Raw genomic sequence first — 10,887 nt, 5'->3', positions numbered from 1 at the left:
CGCCCAGTCCTGAGTCATGCTCACAACCATCACATTTCAGCCCAATGCTGCAGCTACCGTGTCAACCCACCTCAGTGGGGGTCCCCTTCTTTTCCACTGATCCTCTACTTTGCCAAGCATAGTGGCCTCCCCTAAGGGCTGGTCCTTCCTAAAACACATTCCCACAGTAAGTGAGTTGAAGTCTTGCCACTGTCACCTCCAAGGTGCATTCTGGTTGCACTGGTTCCAGGACAAAATTGTTTGTTCTTCTGTGGTTCACCTGTGCTCTGGGATGGAAGGGACAGTTCCTGTAGGGGCACCTTCTGAGAGGTGCTACCTCAAGGCACTTATTGGCTTTTAAGTCACCTGAATCAACTTGAGACTCTGTGACTCTCTGCCCCTTCAAGAGCCAACCCCACACCTGCCAGAGAATTCAGACCACACAGGGCTGCCCTGGCCACTCTGATCTGAGGACTTTTCTTTTGTGACAGAGTTTCAGAGAAAAACTCTGTTCTTCCCACACCCAGAGCCTCAGGGAAGGACCAGAGAACACAGCTGTGTCCCCTTCCTCCACCCAAGTTCTCTGGGCATGGAGCATCTGGGAATTCGGAGGCAGAGGGGAAGTGGCAGGCCCTTCTTCCTACAACAAGGCTTCTCAGGTTACTAGATGTCCCAAGGACGCTCTGACTTGACTCAAAGATCCAGGATCTGTCTCAGATCTAGCTGTGTCTGATTCAGTTTCCCCAAATGCTTCCTAAACCCCTCCTTTAAGCTAAGGGTCCTTTTCCTTCTGTGCTCAGGACTCCAGTTTGTTCACTGAGTTTCCAGAAGTCTGATACTTAAGAAATGGATCACCAACCTTGCTTCCTACTCTGTCTTAATCTGGGAGCTTTACAAAAAATTGTCCACCGTGGATGGCCCTTCTGGCATTTGACTCACTGGGGGTACAGCTTTCAGCATCACAGCTCCCACAACGTACCTCAGAACAGCAAACTGACAGAGAGGTGCTGTACTAATAAGAACAGTGATAGACAAGCAAGAATATAGCTATTTCAGCTTTAAGGTAACTAGCAATATGCAGATAATTCCTCAATACAACAAACAGACAGGTAAGTCTCTCAGTCTGGGAGGTTCTACCCCTGAATCCCAGGCACTAGCTCAAGGAGAAAGCTTTTTCTCTCAGGCATCTAACACCATGATAAATGGGGGAAAAGATTGACATTGTCAGAAACTTCATCTTTCTTGAATCCACAATAAATATACTTGGTACTAGCAGTCAGAAGGGCAGAAGACGTATTACACTGGGAAGGTCTGCAGTCAAGGATCTCTCCAAATAATTGAGGAGCAATAGTATCAGTTTGAGGACTAAGGTGCTCCTGATTCAGGTCATGATCTTTTCAGTCACTTGCTATGCATCTGAGCAGTGGACAATGACTAAGGAGGGCAGAAGAACAACTGATGCCTTTGTATTGTGGTGTTAGAGAAGAGTATTGACTATCCCATGGACTGTCGAAAGAACAATTATGTCTTGGAGAAGGTGAAGCCAGAGTGCTCCTTGGAAGCAAAGATGAATCTTCATCTCTCCTCCTTTAGCCATATTATTAGGACAGTCTATTCCTTGGAGAGGGACGTCTTGCTTGGAAAGGTGGATGGTCAAGGAGAGCGCTCCTCCCTCCTTCAGCCAGGTGGTGGACTGACAGTGACTGCAGCAATGGACCTAAGTGTGTCAGAGATTGTGAGGATGGCGCAGGACAGAGCAGGGTTCAGAACTATTGTTCATAAGGTTATTGTGGGCCGTGCTCAACACGGCGGCTCCTAACAACAAGAACAAGAACAGAATTCCTGGCTCATCACACTTTTCCCTTCCTCAGCATCGAGCATCCCCCTCGCCTTTAAAGACCCTTCCTCCCAGACCAGCTACCAAGTGGGGTGCATTGCGCAAACTCCCTGACTCTCCACTCCCTCTAGATAAACACGCAGGTTCTTCCGTTCGAGGGATTCTTTTGTTAACGCCATGAAGGAATCTTTACTGGAGTGGAAATCCTAACAGGTAAAAGGAGTAGAGGACACTGCGTAGCCCACTCTGCCTGTAGCCCACTCTGCCTGTAACGTGAGCCCGCAAGGGGACGCAGGAGAAAAGACCTCACAACATGACAGCCACCAGGGGGCAGGCGACACTCGCTGGACCATTGGTTCACAGATTATTCGTGGAAGTGAAATATCTGTAGGTAGGGAGGTCCCACCTGGGGGCCAGTGGAGACATCGTCCCTCGGGTGAGGGATGTGGGAGGTGGGTAGTGAAGCCCAGGGGTCAGTGGACATGGGGTATTTGGTTGGAAGCACCCATGTGTGATGGAAGAAAGGGATAAGGAGGACCAGGGTCCCTCTGGATCATGGGTGTTGAAGGCAGAAGGAAGAGCAATTGAGGAGCCCTAGGAATAGCCATTAAGGTGATCTGAGTGGAGAAGGCAGCGTGTAGGGAGTCCTCGCTGATCTTCTGGTCACAGGGAGGGGCAGCTGGACTCCACAGACTCCCTCTGGGCCATCTTCACTTCCTGGCTTCAGGTGCTGGACCTGGAGCACGCCAGCTCCGGCAGCCGGACATTGGTCCACTCTACAGTATGTTCTTAGGAGCCAATGTGGATCTTACTATCATTTAAGCTGGTTTGAGTATTTCCTCTTTAACCTACAGATCATGTTTCCTCAAATGTCCTGTTCCCTGCTCCACACGCATCACTGGCTCCAGATTCCCCACAAGTTCAAGTCCCCACCCTCTTTCTCCACCATCGAGTCTCCTTCTCTGTGAACACTAGGGGTGGAGAAACTTCCCTATCTGGGAAACAAAAGGTTCTGAGTGATTTTATTAGTGTCACCTGCTCTCAAGAGACTTTCTGGGCTGCCAGGAAGCATAAATTAGTTCTGCTTCATGCCACTTGCTTATTCTTTTGCCTCCTCCATTAGACTGTGGTCTCCTTGTGAGCGCTTTGTCTACAGCATTTGGGCCAATCCTGACACCCTGAAGCCAACCAATCAATTCACTGGGAGAACAAATAAAAGGAGCTCTCTGGGCATGTCAAGGCCTGTCTTGGCTGAACAGGCCTCGCTGAGGCTGATTCCAAGTGTGAGGCTTGGTTCCCGGTGCTTGGAGGAGCCTTATCCAGGTCCCAAGGTGACCCCAAGAGAGGGACTTGTGGGTGAGTCTGGGCTTGCGTTCACTGACCACTACTTGTAATTCATGAAATCTCTGCTCAGATCCTTCATACACTCCCTCTCTAACCGGAGTCCTGACACCCTCAGACCCAGTTGAGAGAGGGGGTAAGGAAGAAAAGGAAGCTTGTGGACCTGGAGCCAGAGGGTTACAGAGACCCAGAGTGGTGGGGCCTGCAGCAGAGACCAGAGGCAGAGTCTGAATACCAAGCACACAAAACTCAAGGTGGAGATGCCCACAGAGAAGAGACAAAGCTGACGAAGGAACAGAGCCTCGAGGACAGAGATTCTCAGACAGTGATCAGATGGAGAAAGAAAGCCTGGAAGACAGAGATTTTAGTGACCAGATTGCAGAAAAAGAGCCTGGAAGACAGAGACTCGGAGACCGTGAGCAAGAAAGCAGTTGGCTGGAGAGGGCAGATCCAGAGGGTCCCTCAGTTGGTCCTGAATGTTCCAGCGGGGCCTCCAGGGTAGAAAGTTGGGGGCTGTGGTCACCCCTAAAGCCCGCTCAGATGTAGATAAGACTTGTCCATTCTTCTAAAACGTAGCTTGAATTCATCTGCTCCCTGATACTTCCACGCACACCAGCATCACTTCTGGATTAACTCAAGATAATTCCGTTGGTTTCCTTCCTCTTATCCTGCACCTGACCCAGCTTGTTAGTCATGGTGCACTGCTGTTGAACACATCCTCACAGCTCCCAGAATAAAGCCTTTCTGGATTGACAAGGTTCTGAGTGATGGGGCCCTCCCTGTCACCAGAGTCCTAAGCTCAGGACATTACGGACTATTCTCAGAGCATGCTTGAACTTGCTTCTCACAGGAACCATTGTGTGCTCCTCCCTCTCCAGTCCCCTTTCTCTCATGATCCCAGCTCCCCAGGGTTCCTCCCTCAATGGTAGCCTCTATCCTCACTCACTCACTCCATCATCCCAGCGAAGTGGTCACTCCCTCTCTCTGCCTGCTCCTGACCCCGCCTCTCCTTCCCCTGTCCATGGAGTCCTAGACTCTGGGCCATAACCCAAAGGTTGTGCTTGTGAGTAAGACATTGCGCTGCCAACCCAAAGGAATGCAGTTCAAACCCACCAGCTGCTCCTGATAAGCAATCTCCTTCCATGTGATTTCCAGCCTCTGAAAACCATAGCTGGCAGGTCAGCTACGAGTCAGTTTTGACTGGACAGCACATAACAACAACAACAGCCCCTTCACTCTGTGGAATGGAGGAAGTGGCTCTCAGGAATCATGGTTCTTTCTACAGTTCCAATTTGTCATGGCTTTTAAAATTTGTCTGATTGTTTTTAGGTGTCTACAAGGTTTCAAATTAAAGGATTATATTTAAATAAAAATATTCAGTGATGGGGATATAGCACAAGGACAATAAATGATGGGCTTTTAGGAAACGTGACTGTGGTGACTACATGGTGGTCTGCTCTCACCCCCTTGAGCCCCCGTGATCATTTCTGCACATCTCTCTGTCCTGCACTGGTTGGCATTGGAAACTCTCCTTTGGTGGACTCTCCTCGGGTCACTAGGGCTACTCTCCCGTTCTCAGAGAACCCTGTGTGTGTGAAAGTCTACCACCCCAGGGACAGGATAGCCTTGACTTAATGACCGATAGGAGGAGATTTTGATAGCCCAGCCCCCTTCCCTGCATTAAGCCCTCCTCTGACCATCCCCCCACCCCCGAACCTACAATATACCCTAGCACATAGAGGGTACTCGGCAGATGTTTGTTGAATGCAAAAGCACAGCCAAATTTATCAATCCCATCCTGTGTGATTTACTGAAGCTTTTCATACTTGTAGGTCTTTCCCATTCAAATATTGTTCTGGTATATTTACTTGTTAATTTTTTTTAAATTTTATTATTTTGTGTGTGTGTACTGTCAAATCAGATCTGACTGGTACAGGAGGAGGACATTGCCCCTCCCTCTTCAGCAGAGCATCTGGTGGACTCGAACCACGCACCTCTGGGATTGCAGTGCAGCTTTTTTCCACTAGGCCACCAGAGCTCCCTTTACTTGTTAATTTTTACATCTTTACTCTTCGGCCCGTCTAGAATGTATAACAAGATACAAGACACCCTCCTTATGGCTAAACAGGTGTCCAATCAACAATTGTTTTTTAAATTTTTTTATTATTATTATTTTGTGTGCATGTATCGTCAAATCAGATCTGACTAGTACAGGAGATTTCCTCTCCTTCTCCAGTACAGCATCTGATGGATTTGAACTATGTACCTCTGGGATTGCAGTGCAGTTTCTTGCCACTAGGCCACCAGAGCTACCTAAACAACAATTCTTGAATCTTTTCTCCATGTGTGATTCAATCCAAGGCTTGCTCTGTGAGCTATTATGTAATCCTTTATAATGGTTGTTTTAATGATTCTGTCACCACAAAGAAGAAATGCTTATCTTATCACTTCAAGCATGTTTGGTGTTTTTTTTGTTTTGTTTTTTTTAATTGCTGACATAAAAACTATGTCAGCATATAACAGAAACAGGAAGAAATGGAGACAAAGAGATTTAAGGAGGATAGTAAAGCTTTGGGTAAATTATAAAAAAAATGACTATGAATATGGGCTCACCTGATTGCAGGTCACCCCACCCTTCCGTCTAATGAATTATTTTCTCAGCGTCCAGCTCCTGACGTGGGCCCAGCACGAAGGCCTAGACCCTCAGTGAAAGAATGAATGACCCAATGCAGACCAAAGAGAGTGTATCGTGGACATTTTGCTGGAGAAATACGGAAAGCAGCATTCTCTTTCTGTTGGCATTTCTCACCATACAAGAGAGGAAAGGTCATTGTCAGTGCTTCCACTCAGAGGGCCTGCCTGAATACAGAGCTGGAATGGACAAGGGAAGCTGGACAAGGGAATACAGAATGGACAAGGGAAGGCTGAGAGAGGGAAAGTAGTGGGTAATGGGAGAGCCCAGCCACAAACAGCATCGCCTATGTCTTAATCTCAAATGGGCCCAAAATAAAATTTTGACATCATTCCATTAAAAAAAATTACTATAACTACAATGAATTGAAATTTTAAATGAACAGAATATAGAGTTGAAGACAGATGTGAAAAAAGATCTTGTTTCCTTTATGACAGAAACGAAAATGAAGGTAGTTCTGTTGTTTGTTGGTGTTCTGCTTTTTTTGTTGGGTTTCTAGATCTCCCCCCACCCCCACCTTGTGAGGTGATCTGAGGAAGCTGAGAATGGTGAAGAATCCAAGGAAAGGATAACTGTTACCAGACAGTCCCGGGGAGTCACTGTTAGAGGAAAATCCAAATAAGCCGTAGTTAAACGAGCAGAATGTTTTGAACTCCCCCTTACCCTTCAAAACAGATTCAGGCCTCAAGCATGCAAATCAGTGATTCCAAATGTTCCTAGGAGCTCGCTGACTAGAGGGCCATTTGGAATCTCTCATCAGCAGGTAGTGGAGACAGTTCGCTCTCTGGGTATAGACCAAGAACTTGTTAGGTGGTGGTGGTGGTGTTAGGTGCCATCCAGTCAACCATGACTCAGCCTGTCCTGTGCCCTCAATCATCATCTCTGATATACTTGAGTCCGTTGTTAGTCACTCAGTCAGTCCTTCCTGTTGGAAGTCTTTCTTTCTCTGACCCTTCACCTTTCCTCCAAGAACTGTAGGAGAAATCTGTTCCCAAGGCCCTCCCCTCAGAGCCATCTCTGAAAGCTCCATCTCCCACCCTTGAAGTAGACTTCTTCTCTTGAGGCAGAACCCTGGTGGTGTGGCCCACAGTAAGCTGGTTGCACTGCTGACCAAGGGCTGTGTCTCTGTGGCACTTGGAACCCACCGGTGCCTCCTAGAGAGAAAGACGGCTCTTCTGCTCCCTAGTGACCTTACAACCTTGGAAAGTCAAGGGAGGATGAGCTATGAGCCAGCTATGGTGACTTGTTTTCTACTGAAAAATGATCTGAGGAGTGGTGGTGCACAGCATGTTGCTCTAACCTGACGCAGCCCTTCTCCAGAGGTTTGATGAGCAGTTCCCTGGGAGGAAATATGGGCAGTCTCCTTGGGATAAGATTTGTTGTTGTTGTTAGCTGCCATCGAGTTGGGTGTGACTCACAGTGATCCTATGACTAAAAGATCAGAACCTTGTCTTATCTTGTGCCATCCTCACACTTCAGACACACTAAGGCTCATTGCAGCAGTCACTATGTCATTCCACCTGGTCAAGGGTCTTCCTCTCCTTTAACGACCTTTCCAAGCATCATGTCCCAACCCAAGGAACAGACCCTCCTAACAACATGTGTGAAGTATGTGAGGCAAAGCTTTATTGTCTGTACCTCCAAAGAGCATTCAAAAGTTTGTTCTCTTGGCCATCCATGGGATATTCAGCGCTCTTCTCCAACACCACAGCTCAAAGGCATCAGTTCTTCTTCTGTCATCCTTAATCATTGTCCAACTTTCAAATGCATAGCAAGTGATCAGAAAGACCGTGGCCTGACTCTGACATACCTTAGTGCTCAAACTGATATCATTGCTTCTCAATAATTTGGAGAGGTCCTTGACTATAGACTTTCCCAGTGCAATACTTCTGATTTCCTGACTGCTGGTACCAAGTTTGTTAATTGTAAGATATCCAAGAAAGATAAAGTTGTTGACAATATTAATCTTTTCTCCATTTATCCAGAGGTAAGAATCTTTGTTTTCTTGACATTAAGTTGCAATCCATATTGAAGGCTGTATTCCTTGATCTCTAGAAGAAGCTGATGGCATGAAGGGTATTATTATGAGGGGTATTGACAGACGGAAGAAGAATGTCTACTTATGCTTTATTGACTATATAAAGGCTTTTGACTGAATGAATCATACTAAGTTATTGTCCACATTAGAAGAATGGGAATCCCCGAGCACTTAATTGTGCTCCTACCTAGACCAGGGTTAAGATTTACGGCCTTGGAAACCCAAGGGAGGGTCTCTATAAATTGGAACCAACTTGAAAGCATTGAGTTGTTTTTCAGCTGAAGTCAATGACTATTTCAGTTCTCAGGGCCCATAGTCAGGCACCAGTTACACTAACATACAAGATGTTATACTAACATCAAGAGTATTAGAAGTTGGGATAAAGGAAGGATATGGAACCCTAATCTGGGGAGGTTAACATGGCATGCCTGGGACTCTCCCCCTCTTTGGTGTTGTTGTTGTTCTTGTTGTGTACCGTACAGTGGGATCTGTCAGGCACAGGAGGAGATTGCCCCTCCTTCTCCTTCTCCAGTGAAGGATCTGATAGATTCGAACCATGTGCCTGGGGTTCTTATACTGTGCTTGCCTTCCTGACCAAATGGGCACTTCACTTCCACCTTCATGGCTAGGTTACCCAATTTACCGGGGTGCCAAAAGTACCATTAGAAGAGTTGTGACTTCACACGTGCGCATGCGTGTACACACACACACACACACACACACACACACACACACCCCCCAAGCCCTCACTCACAAAGTATCTGAGGTCCTGACGCCCTGGATTAGAGTGCAAAACTTCACACCTAGCAAGTACCACGAGTCCAAGAGACAACATGATAGATGAAGAAAGGATTGAAGTTGTCAATATTCCATCTTGCTTGGGTCAACAATGAACACCCTTGGTACTAGCAGTCAGGAAGGAGATCAGGAGATATACTGCATTGGCTAAATCCACTGTCGGGGAACTCTTCAAAATAATAAAGGGCAATGACATCAGTTTGAAGACTAAGGTGCACCTGATTCAGGCCATAGTCTTTTCAGTCGTTTGCTACGCAGCTGAGAGTTAGACAGTGAATAAGGATGACAGAAGAATTAATGCTTTTGAGCTGTGGTGTTGGAGAAGAGTGCGGAATATTTCACGGACTTCCAAAAGAATACACAGCTATGTCTTGGAGAAGGTGAAGCCAGAGTGCTTCGTGGAGGTAAAGATGGCAAAGCCTCATCTTATACTTTGGGCATGTTGCTAGGAAAGGCTATTCCTTGGAGAGAGATATTAATGCTTGGAAAGATGGAGGGTCAGAGAAAGAGGAAGACCTTCAAGGGATGGACTGACACAGTAACCATAGCAATGGGCTCAAGTGTATCAGAGCTGATGAGGATAACACAGAATATAGGACAGGGTTCAGGTCTGTTGTTCAGAGTGGCTCTGAGTTATACTCAACTTGACGGCACCCAAAACACCATCACCAAGTGCCTTTCCACTTGCCTACCCTTGGCGCTCTGCTCTCCCGCTGGCTGTCTCCCACACTGGAGACCCTCGCCAGATTCAACTGCACAGGGCAGCAAGCCTCGGGATGCCTTTCGCAGTGCATTTTCGAGAATATACTTTTAGATTTGGGAAAAGGTCGCTGATCGCCCCAGTGAGCGCACGCCCTGGCTGCATCTGATTCTCGGGATCGCAGGACGTGGAGGGAAAAGGTCCTCCTGGCCTCGCCTGCAGGGTGCCAGCATCCCATAGGAAGTGCTGCAGTGCGCGCGCAGCCAGGCGGGGGGCGAGGCGAGGCCCCGGGTCTCCGCCCGCCCACCAGGCCCCGCCCACCCTGCGTCACGCCCCGCAGGCCTGCCCGAACCTCTGGATTGGAGGAGTGCGTGCGTGCTCTCACGCCCCGCCCCTGGACCAGCCCCTTGCGGCACTGCCCCGCCCCCTGGCACGCAGGCGGCGAATGTGGCCTCCAAGTTGAAACGAGGAGGCGCGGGGGCCGAAGGGGTCCAGCTTTCGGGGGGGTCTCCGTTCCCGGCTGCCCTTCACAGGCACAGTCCCTGCCGAGCGAGGCCCTCTAGGCCCGTGTCAGGCTCCCTTCCCCTCCGCAGCCACTGGCCAGTTCCCCCGACTCCCTTGATGCTGGGCACCTGGAGTTAAACGCCCACTAATCCAGGCCGGTCCACGCCGACACCCCCACGTGCCTGGGCTCAGGGTGGGACCGCATGGACTGCTGCCCCGCACGCGGGCTTCTCGGGTCCTCGGGTCTCCACACACGCCGGGAGGCTCCGAGGGCATCCAGAGATGCCCCACTTGGCACAGGCCCTTTGTCCCCCCCTCCACTCCCCTGGCCCCTTGGGGCCTCCGACTCTTCTCCGCCTTGGGCATCCAGAGTCCCTCCGAAGTTTGCGGGCACCTCTGGGCTCCGCCAAGACCCCTCTTTGCCAGCCTCTGGGTGATGTCCACTTTTTAGTACCAACACCTCTGCACCCCGCTTTCCCTGGCTCCCGTCCCTGGACGCCCCTCATCCAATACTCTTTGCCACACACCTCGACGCCCCACATCCCACTCATCCACACTCCTCCTGACCCTCTGGGGTACACACTCCCCTCCATCCCCCTCTCTGTGCTCACCAACCCTCTCCCTGTTTCACCCGCACCCCGCGCCAAATCCTTGGGACCCCCCAAATCCCGCACACCCCCGAGCCCTCCGCGCAAGACTCGGACCCGGCTTACCCCCTCCGCGTTTCACACCCATTCACCCAACACGGGCTCACACCCCTCACTCTCACACCCCCCAGTCCGGGTCATCTTCCCGGGTCCCCCGACGACTCCACTCGCCCTGGGTTCCGAAGACTCGAGACCTTCCCCGGGCCCAGGCGCCGTCCTCTCGCGCCCTCCCTGCACCCTGGGGCCCTCGCCCCGGCCCCGAAGTCTCGAGACCTTCCCCGCACCCCGGATCCCCGGCGCCGTCCTCCCGCGCGCTCCCCGCCTGCGCGCAGCGACGCCCCCTGCCAACCG

Source organism: Elephantulus edwardii, unplaced genomic scaffold, assembly GCF_000299155.1.
Source record: "Elephantulus edwardii isolate Elephantulus edwardi_28Jun2011 unplaced genomic scaffold, EleEdw1.0 scaffold00091, whole genome shotgun sequence".
Taxonomy (NCBI): Eukaryota; Metazoa; Chordata; class Mammalia; order Macroscelidea; family Macroscelididae; genus Elephantulus; species Elephantulus edwardii.
Note: the sequence above shows the minus strand (reverse complement) of the source record.